At 32.4% G+C, this 12568-nt stretch overlaps 1 protein-coding gene across 1 annotated transcript in view; it reads left to right on the top strand.

Annotated features, from left to right (window-relative positions):
• The first annotated feature begins 1077 nt into the window (after positions 1-1077).
• The window catches only part of LOC123693189 (sorbin and SH3 domain-containing protein 1), a 121090-nt gene continuing 109599 nt past the window's right edge, over positions 1078-12568 (top strand). Inside the window, exon 1 of the mRNA XM_045638188.1 lies at positions 1078-1277. The gene's annotated coding sequence lies outside the window, so the exon portion shown is untranslated. The remainder of the gene's footprint in view (positions 1278-12568) is intronic.

The following is a 12568-nucleotide window of genomic DNA, read 5'->3' as shown; positions in this document are numbered from 1 at the left end:
GGATAAGCGTAAGAACTCATTGGTAAACGTGTACCTACTTACACTTAAATATATAGGTAAAAATGCTCACATAGGCTAAGAATTGAGTAAAACATTTTTTTCATTGTAATTAGGCAAGCTTATGGCTCAGTCAAGGAATAGAAAAATATGAGTAGCATGTGCGATTTCTATATTTGAGTGAATATGCAAATATCAATTTGAAATCAAATGAAAATACACAGAAAAAAACAACGGAAAAATTTATTCCATTATTCATTTTAAAATGTAGCCTAAAATGTATCGCTTGATATGTGTAATGTAAAATCTTCAAAAATTTGAAATTAAGGTACCTAGTTATTTAAGTTGCTGTAAAATTTTTAAATAAAAATTATGGCTCTGATTAATTTATTCCTCCTGTGTATCACGTTTATTCATGTTTCTTTTGTGACATACGTTTTAAAACACGTGATGAGAATAATTTTATGTTCGTCTACTCTATTGTAACCCTACACTAGTAGTAACATGGGGTTGCGAGCTCACTGCAATCACATATCTTCCAGCCCCTGCGTGAACACGTGATGTATTTGGCTGCAGTTATTTATCGCACAATCAAAAATCCACCTACGCGTCCACTGTTAAAGTATAACATCCATTAGCAATGTATTGACAGGATACTTAAGAAAACAATGCATTTTTAAATGGACTCTGTTGCAAGGCCGCAGCGTACAAATTGGTCCAGATGTGAAGGACGAGTAGTTCCCTAATGCGCAGCCGCGGCACGTATCCGAACGTCACGCAAGCGTTAATCTAGCCCCTACTCAGTGATCATTTTATGTTATCCCGTCTTCCTCATAAACAAAATTACTCTTTGAATCTAAACACAACCTTTCGTCCCGATCGTTTTTCTTAAGTCAGTCAATTTCGACACTACCAAATGAGTAAGCTTTATGCATGTATAATTGGTTCGAATGCGAAAACATCTCGATGTTATCAAAGGAGAACAAATGGTTATACTGGTCCATGTGAAGCTAGCTAGCTTCGACTAGCAATCTGAAGCTTCAGATTGCTAGTCGGTTTGTTTATGTATTGAAAGACAACAGATAGTGTAGCCGGCTTCGTGTAAGACTCGATCTCGCATTCATACCGGACATGAGCGTAAAGTGAAGTGTAGTAGAGCAACTGTACCATCATCTGGACTTTAAATCAGACGAAAGAAAACGCGCTCTACATCCCAAATATAAATAATAATATTATTTCAGTGAAGTGGTTTTCAGGAACGCTACCAGGAGCAATATTAGGTACGTAATTTTATAACTGTATAAAGATATTTGCAATATGTTCATTGCATTTATTATCCACTTTTAAAAATCTTAAAGACTGCAGGGATTTACGCAAATTACATATCAATTCAAATAACGTATACTCGTAATTATCTATGGTCTCTATTAATTATCTTATTTTGTAAACAAATAGAGTAAGATTGGCCTTCAAAATACGCGCATATTATCAACATGTAGAGTACCTAGGTATTATCTTAAATTACCGTTTAAATTGTTTTAATAGGTGGATTAACTAGTACGAGTAGAATACTTAATGCCTGTAATGTAAAAGCGGAACATTTTTTTTAAAGTGAAATTTAATTATTAAGTATTAAAGCAGGGTTATCAAATTGTAATTGTACAATTTTGGAATGGAAATTTTTAATTGTACATATTATTAGCTAATATTAAGTTCCTAATCCACGCTCTTCTCTACATCTCTACATGTTTACAAGACAATTCAATCAACAAAAACAATTACTTAGGCATTAAATTATTTTATTATTTCTTACATGTTGGTAGGTATCAACCATAGAGTCGATAATTACTAAATTACCTAGATAAATCATATACCTCGTTATAACATATAATCACGAAATAAGAAAAAGTAGAGTTTGTTGGCTTTAGCGCCGATTACCGTAAATTCTTTTTAATTAATCTTAATTACAGCGAGTCGTTGTTTCGTTGAAACGTCTCGAGAACTTACTTATTGCAAATCGCAACTATTAGTCAGTCGGTACCTACTCAGATCCAGTCACCAATTGCAATAGAGCTCTACCTATTATTCTTGCTAAGAGAGGTAGGTATCTAAGCTTCAATCGCTTAATTCTATCACAAAATGGTATTGAGTCGCTAAAAGATTTCATAGTGCCTACATTGTAAAGGGCACACGTTGCATAACAATCATTAAGATATGTGCGAAGGTTTGGTGTAATGTGAAACTTTACGAGCATGAGAAATATCGATAGATTGTTCAAATATGGTTAATACGTTCCGCTAATACCTATTCAACAACATTTACAATATATTCTTAAAAAATGTTTAACCGCCCATTTTTTACTAGTAAATTTTATTAAGCTATGTTTATTTTACAACCTGTAGGTAGGTACATAACAAACGACAATCGCATAGTATTTTTTGTGTTTTAATCTGACGTTAATAATCTGTTGCAAATGTTATTACATTCATTTCGGCGTTGAGAATCTTATAACTACCTATAATATTTAAGTATCTAACTATTGATTTTATCACGAGGGCCTAACGCTTGTCCGTTGGATAGTATGAAGTGCCTCTTGGAAATGAACTCTACAACCAAGAAATAATGTTTTCATTTTCGAGACAATTATTTAGGAATTGTATGTACCTACATGCTTAGATCCTACATGTTCAATGTTAGAGTCTAATTGTTACTTGCTCGAAACCCAACTCCACCCTCATTAAAGTGGGGGTAGTTGCTAACAAGACCATCGAATTTCATCCAAATAGTTGAAAATATGTTGAAGCTCATGTTTCTTGTTTGGCGTAAATTGATCGCAATGTTCGCTTCAAAATAACCGTGTTGTTTTGGTTTCATATTGACATGCTTCCTGATGCAAAGAGGGACGCTACTACTAGAAATTAATTAATTAGTTTGGTAATTGATTTTGTTTATGCAGGCGCCACTCCTTAATTTATGTTACTTAAGGGTCGATACCATAATATCAATTATCATGATGATATAAGTAAATTACGGTGATCCATAACCTATCCATAATCATGTGAACATAGCTATACTTTGATTTATCAGAAAAGGTACCTAGGTACTTACGTAAGACCGACTTTAAAGCGCATTTTATAATCAGGAAAGTATGCGAGATTTTCCTTCATCTTTCTATCTGCCTACAAGCGGATATTTATTACAAATACTAACCTTCACGCTTCGCGAAATTTATAAACAGTTTATAGTAAAAATAGGTCAAAGCTTTACAGCATGTATTGATGGTGAGATACAAAAATATTCACGGAAAATTGCCCTTTCATGCCAGCCGATTTACGTACCATGGTGGGCATAGAGTTTCATAGATATATCCATTTCAAATTGAAATTTACTAAGAGATCTCGATAAGTAGGGTCCGATGGAATGGCTTTACGAGCTGGCAAAGACCTCTTATCTATCGCTGACCCAACCCTTTTCACAGTCTTTGGCCACTATTCGATATGGCTCTATAATATATTACATAATCGATAAAGAATTTAAAAAACATACAAGCTCTTTTTATTTCTGCAGATGTTATCGATCAACAAGAAATAAGTTGTATATGAATCGTCCAATTATTATAATAATTGCCAAAAGGTACCTAACGTTTAATATTGATGTATTTGAAAAAAAAATTACACTACGCTGTTCTATACCGATTGATGAAATAGTATTTTCTTGTAATAAAGAAAAAAGGTTCCTATGAACTTACTTATAAAGGTACCTGCATTTGTCGAGTTCAGTGACCATTCTATTATCGAGGCGTTATACAAGGGGTCTTTGAGTGCTACGAGGTTGCCAGATCACAACGGAATTATGGCATCTGTTAGCAATTATGATTGTAATTACAATCGATCTTAGTGTTTCCCGCGTATATCGTAACAAGAACATTTGTGCGTTGAATGGAGAATTAGCGGTTACGAAAGAGATTATGGCTATGGCATAGAAACTGAAACAATAGAATATTGTACGAGTAGAGTTAGATATTTGTTCCTTATAACTAATCTCCTATCCTAAGAAAAATGTATGTAACCTAACATTTAAATCTATATGACTGGGAAGAAATTAATAAAAGATGTGATAAAATGGAAGCCATAATATTTGGGCAGACCAGCTTAAAGTCGTTATTATCTCGACGAGATGAATAATAACTTTTTACATCGCTCGCGGAAACCCTGCAATGAAGTATGTGAGCAATTTTAGTAGAATATGCAGTTGCTCGCTTGACGGCTATTAATTCATAGGCGTAGCGCCAGTTGGCGGGCCATTTTGTAAGCTTTTGTCCCCGAACGGTGTAATGAAAGTATTATGTTAATACTGTTTTATAGATTATAGACTATCGAGTATAGAGGTAAACATTTTTGGAAAATCTTATGACTTATTTAAATTTAAAAGGCTATTTGAACGTCTGTGTATTGTTCTTGATTGATTTGATGACTCAATCAAGAACCATCGATTCGATACTTAATTTATCTTTTAAATAATTTTTAGAATGGCGTAGGTATGCTTTGCGTTATTAACTGATTAAGTTCCTTCGTTAATGGTTATCAGTTACTTTCATCAAAGCGTTGCTACGTTCCTACTTCCCATAGGTACCAATAGCCAGATATGAGACAGAGATAATCCAAAACAAAGCAATGTTAGTTTGGTATGGTAGTTCAAATTTTAACAGATGTTATTATATTTGGTGTTTGATAGAACTTCTAAAAGGACATTATACTCATGTACAATGTACATTGATAAAATTTAAAATGGCGGCTGAATCGCCGGCACCTGAACAATAAACCTTGCTAAATGAATGTTTCGAATGTAGGTGCGAAATGGCGAGGAAGTTTCCGCAATGAATCAAAATGAACTTTTATAAACAACTTTAACTTCATTAGAAAACTCCCGGGTTTATTGATGAGACTTTGTCCAATGTTCTTTAGTTTCGATTGTGAGGGAATGGGGGAATTATTTTCAGTACAAATTCAAGACGGTTTGAACTACGGATGTTTATACGGCACCGGCAACTAATCCACGCAGATTGACCTAATTTACAATTCCATATGGACGCGGGTATACGCATTCTTTGTGATATGCGTTCAAATACCATGGACGTAATTAATGATTCATAATATTCGTGTAGTTTTATTCTAATTTATGTACAATATGCCCAAAACTTAGTAGTTCTAGAATATATATTATGTGAATATGGTTGTGATACCTATCTATTATGTATATATATAAATTCATAAATACATTGAATTATTATATAAGAAATAAATTTCATTTAAGTAATTTAGGGAGGTGCTGCAGTCCTTAAATAATAAATTATTTTTCTCTATTCTCCAATTACAGTTGGAAATGAGAGGACACAGTCAGTAATTTTCTTTTGAATTACAGCAAAAACTAAGATAAACCAAGTCCCTAAATAGATCCCTTGCAGGGTCATTAGGTAAGCAGTTGGAAGCAATAAAATTCCTAGAAAACCCCGTCGGCTATTGCGAAAACTACGTGAATTGTGCTCATTGTCCCAGAATTACAACTGAAATCAAACTGTAGGCGTTTTGTTTAGGCGCCTTACGAGACCCAAGGGTCGCATGCTTTAAATATTGCCAACATTCCAACAATACATTAAGACCGAAAGGATCAGAGTGTATTGTTTAATTGAGATGTCGAACAGTTAAGCTTGACTCTTGTATACCTACACAAAGATTACATGACAAAGTTTATCGCCTTAATAAAGTCCTATACTGTAGGTATCTTACTACATTAGACTATTAGAATATTTTTATACGCAATTCTTACTGTAATCAATTTTATTGTACTACACTTTGATAAAACAAATAAATGATTTTATTTTTTTTATTTTTATTGATAAATCACCTAGGTATACATACTACCTATTATAATAAAATTGTAGGAAAGTCAAAACTAAGCAATAAATGTTTTTTTAAAGAATACTTGGGGCGTGATCTACAATAGACACCGCTAGTATTTCATTAAAGAAAACATCGATAAACAAATCAATGATTAACTTACACTTTAATAAATAAACAATCTTCAACTCGTTTAATTAGTTCAAGATAGCTACTACAAAATTTACTAGCGTTGCAGAATTATAATTCATTTTCGTATCTTCGTTAAAAACTCTCTGTTCGCTGCACCAAACAATTACTAAACTGTATTATGAAAGTGTAATTAGAATTTCTCGCATTACTTTTAAGTCTTCAAAGTCAGCTATTAAATAGGTTATTTTAATGTTACCTTTTTAATGTTTCTCTAGCAATATAAAGAGTAGCAATATACATAATAGGTATTATTACTGTTGTAATATTTGCAGGCTATATGCATGACATTTTGATTCAATGTGTATTGGTAGAAGTAATGGGTTATGGGATTCCATAGTAAACTTTTGGATCTATGTTATATCGGACCGATATTATCGGTGTTATGTATATTTTTAAATTTCAATGACTAGTTTGTGCGGATATGAATAAGGTTCAGAAGAATTAAATTATAATTTTAAATGATTGCATGCTCGTCCTCTGTCGAACCCTAATTGAGGGTCGGGACCTTCAATTACAGTGCCTTTACCCTCGCAACACAATCCTTGATGTATCCATAGATAAATAAACATATCTACAAGCTTACGTTACGTTTACCCACGATTTTATTAAAATTTTCTTTCTACTTCCTACTACTTAGTTACGTACTTTATAAACGCATCTCTTGCCCATAAACTTTAACCATCAGATTGGCTGGAAGAGATCGCTGTTTTAGCGATAAGACCAGTTGTGCTCAACTGTGTCTTTTTTATATTAACTTTTGTTATTTTTTTTTTTGGTGCACAATAAAGTATTTTTGTTTGTTGTTTGTTTGTTTATTACTTTTTCGGGTGTTCCCGGATCGAAATTGCAAAAATAGAATATAATATGTTACATGAATAACTCAATCAATTAGAATTCTTACAAATTACATGTATAACATAACGTTAAAAGAATTTAAATCCTTCTATTATACTTCCAGTGCACAAAGTATGCACATTTCTTACTTTAATTGTAGAGGTTTTAAAAGAAAAGAGGTTCAGTATTCCTCGTTGAGTGGGTCTAAGTGTTCTAGAATGTTCTATGAATTCATTAGAGAATAAAGTTTACCTATATTTACAAATTGAATATGCATAAAATTTATAGTTTTATTAATTTCACAATTATGGAGATTGTATTTCGTAAGATAAAATAATTAGAATATTGATAATTCATCTATTGATATCGTCTATTATATATATCTCGATATCATAATATATTATATCTCGAAAGGCGTAATAACTTTACGAATATTGGGCTAAGCTATTCATCCTAAGTTTGTTTTCTAGTAGAGAACATAAATTAACAGAATATTTAATGCTACAGGCTTTTCGTCTAATCTAATCAAATCTCCTTCAGGACAATCATCAAACATAAACTCAGTTGGTTTTGCTGAAACAAAATAATACCTACTTCATTGAATATACGCCAGTAGGTCATACAAAACGATCAGTGTACTAAAACGTTACATACGTAATGCTGCTGTTATATTTAACCTTCGATTAACGAAATGTTGTATGAGTCAGCTTATGCTATTAAAAGCCGGCAACATCTTTGTACCGACATCTCGGCGTATACCGACTGAAATAAACCAATCAATCACTGGACATAGATTCCTGCAATTTATTATGTAATCGTTAATTTACATTCATTGTAAAGGCTTATCATTTTGCCTATGTCTAGATTAATAATTATACATGCAAAGTTGTTAAATGAGAACTTGAATTGAAGTAGATACTAAATAACACAGCTAAATAATATATAATATTAACAACAACCTTGATTTAATTACTAATTGGTTTAAGGGCTAACATCCATCTATTAAATTCTTTGCTGCATTCAAAAAAGTTTTTAGTAGAATTGAACCAGAGTTCGACAATTTGTCAGGCACAATTCTTTCTTCCTGGAACCATTTCTAACGATCAATTTGCCTCCTGTGGTTTTTTGCACCTAAAATTAAAAATTAAATCATAGAAGAGCAAATAGCAATGTTTATTGTTAGTGGAGGAATACGGAGGTAGTTGGTAATTTACTATCTAATATTCAAGCTGCTTTTAAATGCTAAAATGGAATGTCTTCGATTAATTTTGTTAAGAAAGCTACAAAAGCTTCACTCTACCTACGGATAGAGTTTGGCCGTATTAATTAATAATTATATTAATCTGAAACCTCAGAACCTCATCAATAATATAGCATTGGATAATAATATTATTTGAAATACTCAACGTACGTTATGTTATGTTATTATTTTATTAAATTCTGGGCTTCCAAATAGACGTTTTGTAACACAAATTTTTTTATCAATATTTGAGTGTAAAAATTTACTTTGAAACTCGGCCATTGTACTAAAACTAAAAAATAGCAGAGAATGGCTTGAATGTTGATCAAAGAGCAGTTGGTTTTGATACATGCCTGGCAAGAAATCGATATATTCGCGAAAATATTGCACGATAAAACCCAACACGTGGTTTTTAAACAAACTGTACAATATTGCATCCATATGAGAGATGGAGGTTTTAGGGGCATAAAGTTGACCTAGTTCTTTCTATGCATTTATTTATTATTAGATATTATTATCTTATACGGTCGATAGTTAGAATAATATTGTAAGTAGGATTTTAAATTATAATATTCTCAACTAAATGTTTTATCCCTATTAGAATTAATATAATTTGTAGTGTTTCAAGACACATATAAATCCCACATGCGCATCGTGTTTATAAAATACTAGCTGTGCCGCGCGGTTTCACCCGCGTGGCTCCGCTCCTGTTGGTCTTAGCGTGATAATATATTATAGACTACTCGTCGATAATGTAGCTTTCGAATGGTGAAAGAATTTTTAAAATCGGTCCAGTACTTTATGAGCCTATTCATTACAATCAAACAAACAAACAAACAAAGTTTTCCTCTTTATAATATTAGTGTATAGAAAACACATGTAAAAAGAAAAAAAAGTCAAATGTCCAGCAGTGGACAAACATGGGCTGATAATGATGAATGAATGAATGATGATGATGATGAAAAAGACATTTACAGACTTCTTAAAAACCAATAAAGGAAAAATAGGATATGGGTATCTAAAGTAAAGTTTATAAGCTTTAAGCTTGTTTCATAAGTGTTAAACGTTTCAGTGGTTTGTAAAGTTTTATGTTCTTGGTAGGTATTTTACAATGAATGAATGAAAAAACAATGCTATAAATCATAGTATAAAATATATAAAGAAAACAAATCTGAAAAAGATTTTACTGCTCTCTGGTATGTACCATCACGTCTCACCTATCCGTTTGTATTTGACGTCTTAATTTTAATTCTTACGACTAGACGACTTTGTAAGCGAGGGCGGAAAGCTCAAACACATAACATTTTTAACAGATGCGGTGATGTAATCTACTGACTGCGAAAATTACGTAACAATACAATTTGAAAATAATTACATTTAAATACCATAATTTTTCGTATTTAAATATTTTTAAATCTGTTTACGTTCAGCAAAATTATAAGATGATTCATATAATATATGAATGCAATTTAATATCGTTCTTGCTGAAAATATAAAAAATATATTGAAAAATGCCAAGTATTTGGTATTTACTACAATACTTTCGTACGCGGGTAACTCAATAATGTACAGGTAAAACATGTTTTTACAATAAACTGAAAAAAGAACAAAACTAGGTACTTATAAGTATTATTTCATAGTTATTGTAAATGCTCTGGATTATAATATGTATTGACTGAATATGTTGCGAATGCAGTATAAATAATTACATGCAATACCTATCTGAATCTGAAAGCTATCTCACAATACGGCTTTACCAAGACACGCACTTATATAGTATAGTAACGGCACACCCCGGACACTCCATACAAAATTATCGTTTTGACAGTCACACTGTAGAGACTGCAAATGTGTGTGTTAACGCTTTATGGTTGGCACATTTTTGACTAGCGTAAAAAAAATTCGCGTTTTTCTTATGAAATACATCCGTAAACAGCACAATATCTAACCATTTTCTACGAAAAACGATAATCACAAATCCAAAATAATAAAATTACTTTAAGTCAATTTGATAAAGGGCCCTTAGTAGGTGAACACGGAAAAATGGACTGTTTTCTATGAGCTATAATTGAAAATATTGAGGTTTTTTCGCACTGAAATTTCTAATATGTATTACAGAACGTATGTGTGATGGGATGACTGTTTCCAAAACACGATTGGAAAAATTTTGCTCGATAAAAAAAAATCCTGAAGTTAACTCTAAAATATCATATAAATTCTCATTACAACCGTATTTTACGATAATAATTCGTATAAAATCACAAGTACATAGGCATTTACCTTCTCGATTTCGTGACTGTTTTAGATTTAGAAAATACTAAATATTTTCATTCACTTTTTGATAAAAATGTGAATGGCGCTTACGATTTTTAGTTTCGAGCACGTTGATTCCATACTAAACGCGGACCTCCTCACCGCTTACCTCAGGCCCGAATAGTTGAATTTTCTCTGACCGCCTAACCCCCCTTAATGTTGTCAATCTTCGTTGCGTATCGTCCCTGTAGAAAAATATGGACCATTTTATGTCTGATCGTGCGGGGTGAGGTAAGTGTTTAATTTTGGCGGGAGGCGGAGAGTGTCCGTTCTGTAGCGTTTAGCTACTATTATGTATTCTGTGGTAACGGTAGAGGGTCTAATACAAATGTCACTCGCAAGAGTCGAAAGCTTCCGTTACCTTGATGTCATTTCATTTACGGCATGTTTGCGATGGTTACAATCTAACGAAACAGGCTTTAGGTAGGTAGTCTGTGAGGTAGACTAAGGGAAAATTTTGCGTGAATTTTTTTATACCTACAAGGCATAAAAAATCAGGAAAGAGAAGAATATTCATAGGCACAATTTAATTAAATACAGGCCGTTTTAAATGAATTTGTAATTTTAAGAATTTATTATATTATTATAAGTTATAACAGCGCTCTTTTGCTTTTTATATTTTCTTAAGAATGAACATCATTCAATGTTCAATGAAAAGTGCAAACAAATTGCATATTAAAATACTTCGAGCAGAAGTTCGATACGATTTATTGAAGTTATTAAATGGATAATTCAATAAGGAAGCACTATAAGCTGTGCACCTGCTCAGTGATTAATTTATCTGTCGGTTGTATAGGTATACGGGCATTTACTATATAGTATATACCCACTAGTTTCGGGGAAATTAATTTGGACAATTTATCACACTGTAAACTACTCAATGTTTTGTTGACATTAATTGACTCGTCTTGTTTTATGGTGTTTCTTAATGATATCACCATATACGAAAAGTGGGTGTTGTGATTACTTGACGACGTCAAAGGGGTTATGATGTCCCAGTATATGTACATTGATATAAATAAACTGCTTCATTTCATTCATTATTATATTTTTCTGAGGAACTATGCGATACAGCGGAAAATCTATTATCAAAATACTGATTTAGACACCAAAGTATCGGCACCCCTCGTCAGTATTGTGTCTAAAAATATTTCCCACAATATATAATAGTTCAGGATACATCGCCCATTTTTGCAAGTGACTACTATCAAGCAAATTTTCCGTTTGTAGCTTTATTTTGATGAGACGCCCAATAATTTCGTGTACGAAAGTCTCGATTGTGGTAGCTAACAGAGATAACAAGGATAAAAAAATGATTTGATGGTTCTCAAATATTTATTACTAACTGAATTTTTTTTTGGTCAATCTCAAGATAATTACCTAAATTATTCGAAAAAATATTTGTCCTACAAAATCTATGGTTTGTTCAAAGAGTCCCCCTTTCCAAAGTGTATCGATAAGCGATAACGAGGTCATCATAAATGATTACTAACAAGCTGATTTTTTTGTTTTCACTTAGTTAATGTTTATATAATTCAACAGACATATTGTCCTACAAATTGCGTAATAAATATTTGAGAACCATCAAATCAAAAAATTTTATCCTTGTTATCTCTGTTAGCTACCACAATCGAGAGTTTCGTACACGAAATTATTCGGTGTCTCATCAAAATAAAGCTACAAACGGAAAATCAGCTTGATAGTAGTCACTTGCAAAAATGGGCGATGTATCCTGAACTATAATATGTTGACATTCATCAGCAGCTAAACACCATTCATCTATCTTTTCCCTTCTTCTATAATATAAAAATGAATTCCAAAATGTGTTGGTAAGCGCATAACTTGAGAACGGCTTAACCGATTTCGTTAATTCTTTTTTTATAATATTCCTTGAAGTTCGAGGATGGTTCTTATGTAGAGAAAACGTGAATATGTACCACGGGCGAAGCCGGGGCGGACCGCTAGTTAATCATGAAAATAATATGATATGCCAACACTATTAACCAATCTGTAACAAAACGCATTAACTACGCATTACGCACTGTCACAAACGCCAGCAACGTATATGAACTTTAAAAATAAACACAATTTATCT

This window comes from Colias croceus, chromosome 7, assembly GCF_905220415.1.
Source record: "Colias croceus chromosome 7, ilColCroc2.1".
NCBI classification, from domain to species: Eukaryota; Metazoa; Arthropoda; class Insecta; order Lepidoptera; family Pieridae; genus Colias; species Colias croceus.
The sequence above is the reverse complement of the archived record's forward strand: the minus strand, read 5'-3'. Positions and strand labels throughout refer to the sequence as shown.